Source organism: Callithrix jacchus, chromosome 12 (genome assembly GCF_049354715.1).
Source record: "Callithrix jacchus isolate 240 chromosome 12, calJac240_pri, whole genome shotgun sequence".
Classification (NCBI taxonomy): domain Eukaryota; kingdom Metazoa; phylum Chordata; class Mammalia; order Primates; family Cebidae; genus Callithrix; species Callithrix jacchus.
In genome coordinates, this window is record NC_133513.1 from 49,373,407 (window position 1) to 49,380,343 (window position 6,937).

Consider the following 6,937-nt stretch of genomic DNA (forward strand, 5'->3'; position numbering starts at 1 on the left):
TTCGGATTTGTTTGCTCTTGGTTCTCTAGTTTTTTTAGTTGTGATGTTAGGTTATTGATTTAAGTTCTTTCTTACTTTTTGATGTGGGCATTTAGTACTACAAATTTCCCTCTTAACACTGCTTTATCTGTGTCCCAGAGATTCTGGCACAGTCTCTTTGTTTTTAGTTTCAAAGAACTTCTTTTTTTTTTTTTAAACTGAGGCTGAACTTTATTACATTCAGTTAAATTTTTACCCTCCACTATAACCAGTTTGAGGGCAAAGACACAACCTTATTCATCAGTTTAATCCCCTTAGGTCTACCCAGTTGTAATTTATAGCATAGCATTTTGCAAATAAATAATTATTCTGTATTAATGAGAAAATAATTAATTTAATGTCAAGAAGAGGAAGAAAGCAAAAGCTTAACAGAATGCCAAAATGAGGATATAGCAAAATTTAGAATGATCTCCATTCATAGTATTACTAGCAAAGCTCATGGCATCTTAGTAATGAGAACAGATAAACACATAATACACATTTTTGAATAAAAAGGAGGCCAAGTTTAAGTTTTCTTATTATAACACACAAACATACACATATATGTATATATTCGTCTGTTTTTAAAAATGTTTTTACTTTTTCTCACTTGACAATGTGATTCTATATGTATTATTAATTTTGATGCTTACAATAGCCTAACATGGGAGAGATAATCACTTCTTATGCAATCATATTCTACTAACATAATTTAGTAAAATGAAAGCCTTTGTTTCATTGTCCAAATGAAATTGCTTTCTTCATTCATTGTGATTTTATATATTACAGATAATTTTATCATGAACATTTTAATAATTCATTTAGCTGAATTCATTACTACATGTCTTTGCTTTTCTTTTTCTTTTTTAATTTTTTATTGGATTTTAGGTTTTGGGGTACATGAGAAGACAGTTGCATAGGTACACACATGGCAGTGTGCTTTGCTTTCCTTTTCCCTTACACCCACATTTGGTATTTCTCCCCAGGCTACCCCTCCCCACCTCCCCCTTCCACTGGCCCTCCCCTTTTCCCCCTAATAGACCCCAGTGTTTAGTAGTCCCCTTTCTGTGTCCATGTGCTCTCATTTTTCATCACCCGCCTATGAGTGAGAATATGCAGTGTTTCATTTTCTGTTCTTGTGTCAGTTTGCTGAGGATGATGTTCTCCAGATTCATCCATGTCCCTACAAACGACACAAACTCATCATTTCTGATTGCTGCATAATATTCCATGGTGTATATGTGTCACATTTTTCCAATCCAGTCTATCATCAATGGGCATTTGGGTTGATTCCAGGTTTTTGCTATTGTAAACAGTGCTGCAATGAACATTCGTGTACATGTGTCCTTATAGTAGAACGATTTATAGTCTTTTGGATATATACCCAGTAATGGGATTGCTGGGTCAAATGGAATTTCTATTTCTAAGGCCTTGAGGAATCGCCACACTGTCTTCCACAATGGTTGAACTAATTTACACTCCCACCAACAGTGTAAAAGTGTTTCTTTTTCTCCACATCCTCTTCAGCATCTGTTGTCTCCAGATTTTTTAATGATCGCCATTCTAACTGGCGTGAGATGGTATCTCAATGTGGTTTTGATTTGCATCTCTCTGATGACCAGTGACGATGAGCATTTTTTCATATGATTGTTGGCCTCATATATGTCTTCTTTCGTAAAGTGTCTGTTCATATCCTTTGCCCACTTTTGAATGGGCTTGTTTGTTTTTTTCCTGTAAATCTGTTTGAGTTCTTTGTAGATTCTGGATATCAGCTCTTTGTCAGATGGGTAAACTGCAAAATTTTTTTCCCATTCTGTTGGTTGCCGATCCACTCTAGTGACTGTTTCTTTTGCCGTGCAGAAGCTGTGGAGTTTCATTAGGTCCCATTTGTCTATTTTGGGTTTTGTTGCCAATGCTTTTGGTGTTTTGTTCATGAAGTCCTTGCCTACTCCTATGTCCTGGATAGTTTTGCCTAGATTTCTTCTAAGGTTTTTATTGTGCCAGGTCTTATGGTTAAGTCTTTAATCCATCTGGAGTTAATTTTAGTGTAAGGTGTCAGGAAGGGGTCCAGTTTCTGCTTTCTGCACATGGCTAGGCAGTTTTCCCAACACCATTTGTTAAACAGGGAATCCTTTCCCCATTGCTTGTTTTTGTCAGGTTTATCAAAGATTGTATAGTTGTAGATATGTTGTGTTGCCTCCGGTGCCTCTGTTTTGTTCCATTGGTCTGTATCTCTGTTTTGGTACTGTTTTGATTACTGTAGCCTTGTAGTATAGTTTGAAGTCTGGTAATGTGATGCCCCCTGCTGTGTTCTTTTTGCTTAGAATTGACTTGGCTATGCGGGCTCTCTTTTGGTTCCATATGAAGTTCATGGTGGTTTTTTCCAGTTCTGTGAAGAAAGTCAATGGTAGCTTGATGGGGATAGCATTGATTCTGTAAATTACTTTGGGCAGTATAGCCATTTTCACGATATTAATTCTTCCTAACCATGAACATGGAATGTTTCTCCATCTGTTTGTGTCCTCTCTTATTTCGTTGAGCAGTGGTTTGTAGTTCTCCTTGAAGAGGTCCCTTACGTTCCTTGTGAGTTGTATTCCAAGGTATTTTATTCTTTTTGTAGCAATTGTGAATGGCAGTTCGTTCTTGATTTGGCTTTCTTTAAGTCTGTTATTGGTGTAGACGCACGCTTGTGATTTTTGCACATTGATTTTATATCCTGAGACATGGCTGAAGTTGCTTATTAGTTTCAGGAGTTTTTGGGCTAAGGCGATGGGGTCTTCTAAGTATACTATCATGTCGTCTGCAAATAGAGACAATTTGGCTTCCACCTTTCCTATTTGAATACCCTTTATTTCTTTTTCTTGCCTGAATGCTCTGGCTAGAACTTCCAGTACTATATTGAATAGGAGTGGTGAAAGAGGGCATCCTTGTCTAGTGCCAGATTTCAAAGGGAATGCTTCCAGTTTTTGCCCATTCAGTATGATATTGGCTGTTGGTCTGTCGTAAATAGCTTTTATTACTTTGAGATACGTTCCATCGTTACCGAGTTTATTGAGGGTTTTTAGCATAAAGGGCTGTTGAATTTTGTCAAATGTCTTCTCTGCATCGATTGCGATAATCATGTGGTTTTTGTTTTTGGTTCTGTTTATGTGGTGAATTACGTTTATAGACTTGCATATGTTGAACCAGCCTTGCATCCCCGGGATGAATCCTACTTGATCATGATGAATAAGTTTTTTGATTTGCTGTTGCAATCGGCTTGCCAATATTTTATTGAAGATTTTTGCATCTATGTTCATCATGGATATTGGCCTGAAGTTTTCTTTTCTTGTTGGGTCTTTGCCGGGTTTTGGTATCAGAATGATGTTGGTCTCGTAAAATGATTTGGGAAGGATTCCCTCTTTTTGGATTCTTTGAAATAGTTTTAGAAGGAATGGTACCAGCTCCTCTTTGTGTGTCTGGTACAATTTGGCTGTGAACCCGTCTGGACCTGGGCTTTTTTTGAGTGGTAGGCTCTTAATTGCTGCCTCTACTTCTGACCTTGTTATTGGTCATTCATAGTTTCAGCTTCCTCCTGGTTTAGGCTTGGGAGGACACAGGAGTCCAGGAATTTATCCATTTCTTCCAGGTTTACTAGTTTATGTGCATAGAGTTGTTTGTAAAATTCTCTGATGATGGTTTGAATTTCTGTGGAATCTGTGGTGATTTCCCCTTTATCATTTTTTATTGCATCTATTTGGTTGTTCTCTCTTTTGTTTTTAATCAGTCTGGCTAGTGGTCTGTGTATTTTGTTGATCTTTTCAAAAAACCAGCTCTTGGATTTATTGATTTTTTGAAGGGTTTTTCATGTCTCAATCTCCTTCAGTTCAGCTCTGATCTTAGTTATTTCTTGTCTTCTGCTGGGTTTTGAGTGTTTTTGATCTTGCTCCTCTAGCTCTTTCCATTTTGATGATAGCGTGTCAATTTTGGATCTCTCCATTCTCCTCATATGGGCACTTCAAAGAACTTCTTAATTTCTGCCTTAATTTCATCATTTGCTCAGGATAATAATGATAATTTTATCATTTATTCAGGAATAGGTCATTCAATTTCCATGTAGTTGTGTGGGTTTGAGTGAGTTTCTTAATCTTGAGCTCTAATTTGATTGCACTGTGGTCTGAGAGACTGTTATGATTTCAGGTCTTTTGAATTTGCTAAGGAGTGTTTTACATCTGATCATGTGATCAATTTAGGGTAAGTGCCATATGGCAATGAGAATGAATATCCTGTTGTTTTTGGGTAAAGAGTTCTATAGATATCTATCAAGTTTGCTTGACCCAAAACTAAGTTTGGACCCTGAATATCTTTGTTAATTTTCTGTCTTGACAATCTGTCTGATACTGTCAGTGGGATGTTAGAATCTCCCACTATTATTGTGTGGGAGTCTAAGTCTCTTTGAAGGTCTCTAAGAACCTGCTTTATGAATTTGAGTCCCCTTGTATTAGGTGTATATATATTTAGAATAGTTAGGTCTTCTTGTTGAATTGAACTCTCTACCATTATGTAATGCTGTTCTTTGTCTTTTTTTATCTTTGTTGGTTTAAAGTCTGTTTTTTTCAGAAACTAGGATTGCAACCCCTGCTTTTTTCTGTTTTCCGTCTGTTTGGTAAATTTTCCTCAATTCCTTTATTTTGAGTCTATGTGTGTCTTTGTATGTGAGATGGGTCTCTCAAAGACAGCATGCTGCTGCATCTTGGATTTTATACAGCTTGCCATTCTGTGTCTTTTAACTGGGGCATTTAACCCATTTACATTTAAAGTTAGTATTGTTATGTATGGCATATACCCAAAGGAATATAAATCATTCTATTATAAAGATATATGCACACATATGTTTATTGTAGCACTATTCACAATAGCAAAGCCATGGAATGTGTCTTTGCTATTGTGAATAGTGGAACCCAAATGCCTCATCTCTATAAAAAATACAAAAATTACCTGGGCACAGTGCCTCATGCCTATGGTTCCAGCTACTCAGGAGACTGAGGCAGGAGGATTGCTTGGGCCAAATGCCCACCAATGATAGACCGGATAAAGTAAATGTAGTAGATATGCACCATGGAATGCTATGTAGCCATCAAAGGAACAAGATCATGTCCATTGCAGGGACATGGATGGGGCTGGAAGCCATTATACTCAGCAAATTAATGAAGAAACAGAAAACCAAATACCATATGTTCTCACTTATAAGTGGGAGCTGAGCAATGAGAACACATGAACACATGGGAGGGACTAATACACACTGAGGCCTGTTGGGGGAGAGGGGGAAGAGACAGAGCATCAGGAACAATAGCTACTAGATGCGGGGTTTAATACCTGGATGATGGGTTGATCCAAGTAGAAAATTGCCATGGCACATGTTTACCTATGTAGCAAACATGCACATCCTACACATATACCAAAAACTTAAAATAAAAGTTGAAGAAGATTCACAGAAAGGAGTTTGTGGTGTCAGAGAAAAGTAGCTAGATCAATGCAGTAGGCCAGGTTCTGAGGTGTTCCATTCCACCAAACTCGAAAATCAGATCAAAATGTGGAACAGTGGATTTGAAAGCTATGGAAGCTCCTTGTATTGGGCATCCAACAGTTACATGCAGTCCCTGGGGGCCTTTGGATTGCTGACATCACAGGTATCGAGCCCAGCACATTGTACCCTGTACTATACCTCAGCTGTTTATGCCACTCTGACTGATGAAGTGTTTAAAATTGGGAATGTTGAGATTTCACAGGTCACTATAGGGGGGATCATCAGACATACAGAGAAAGCTCCAACCAATATTGGTTACAAAATAGATGACATGATAGCTGCACCCATGAATGTTCACCAGGGGGTTGACACAGATGACGCCAGCAGTGAAAACACTGTCATTTCTCCAGAAAAATGTCACTGTGGCAGGCTATTTGAGATCTTTTTAGGACAAAAAGAGCCTCGTACCCTTTTAAATCATGCCCCTGGAGGATATGAATGAGTTCTCCACACATATTCTGGAAGTGATTGATGTACACATGATACTAAGCAAAGCTAACAGCCTTCAGCAGGGAGAGCATCTATCAGCAATCCAGGAATGAGAGAAGCAGGGAACTTTCATGGGAATTGCTTCATGCCAGCAAAGGGCCTCACTGTGGCCCCAAATCAGGTGTTGAATTTGATTAAGAGTTGCCCAAGACCTGAAGAATTGAACTTTCAGGATCTGAAAAACCAGCTCAAACACGTCTCTATCCTCAATCAAGCAAGTTGTGGATTTTCTGAGCAATGAGGGGTGCATCTCTTCTACTGTGGATGATTATCATTTTAAATCCACAGATGCAGAATAACTGAATCTAATTGGGTACCTGAGATGTTTTACAGCTGGACCTCTTTTCATACTCTGTTGTCTTCAACTGTGCATATGGTTGGCCAGGTGGCTTCTAAGAAGTAGGCCTCATCTATAAAAGGTGTACACTGTCATCCATTTGAAACTTACTGCTCTTCTGTATTATTTTGTTTTGATTGAAACTCGGGAAGATCAGCAATTGACAGGGATGAAATTCAGGCTAGAATTTCTTGAAGAAGTTACAAATAAGCTTTTTACAACATCAAATTAGATGGAATTGGAAGGACGCTACCAGGTGAGTACTTAAATAATGCTTGGGTACTTAAATAATGAGAGTACTTAAATGATGATTAATTAATTTCTCTTCTTAAAATGTTTCCTGCTGAGAGAAGATCAGCAGGACTAGGGCCTGTGGGCCAAGCGCTAGCAGAAAAACCCACTGGCCTTGGCCTATTTTCGTTTCCCACCTTGGTTATGTTGCGTTACTTTCAGAATTGCACTTCCCTTCACCTGCTTGTCAAGACTGCTGCCTGTCATGACAACGTGTTTCTGTGAACATGAGGTTT

The 6,937-nt window shown here is 38.3% G+C and overlaps 1 pseudogene; it reads left to right on the top strand.

Moving 5' to 3' along the window:
* The first annotated feature begins 5,855 nt into the window (after nt 1-5,855).
* Nucleotides 5,856-6,372, top strand: LOC100390665 (replication protein A 32 kDa subunit pseudogene; annotated as a pseudogene).
* Nucleotides 6,373-6,937: the final 565 nt, after the last annotated feature.